The 208-nt window shown below is 32.7% G+C and overlaps 1 protein-coding gene across 1 annotated transcript in view; it reads left to right on the top strand.

Annotated features, from left to right (window-relative positions):
• The window catches only part of rap1gap2a (RAP1 GTPase activating protein 2a), a 72,628-nt gene that overhangs the window by 31,191 nt on the left and 41,229 nt on the right, over positions 1-208 (top strand). The window lies entirely within an intron of this gene.

The raw sequence follows: 208 nt of genomic DNA, 5'->3' as shown, positions 1-208 counted from the left end.
TAAAAGTTTACCAGAATGTCAAACTCTTCCTTTAATGGAAAACCAACCGGACTAATTACACAATGAGCAAATAAAAAAAAAGGAGTAAACAATCTCAAGGGTAAATGATAAACCATCTTGGTAGCTTGGTTCAAGGAAGAAAATGGGTGAAGATACTATGAAGATAAATTAAATAATGCTACCTAGGAATAATGCAGCTATTCACTCA

The sequence above is a fragment of the Morone saxatilis genome, unplaced genomic scaffold (assembly GCF_004916995.1).
Source record: "Morone saxatilis isolate NCDOM2014 unplaced genomic scaffold, NCSU_SB_2.0 Contig8, whole genome shotgun sequence".
NCBI classification, from domain to species: Eukaryota; Metazoa; Chordata; class Actinopteri; family Moronidae; genus Morone; species Morone saxatilis.
The sequence above is the reverse complement of the archived record's forward strand: the minus strand, read 5'-3'. Positions and strand labels throughout refer to the sequence as shown.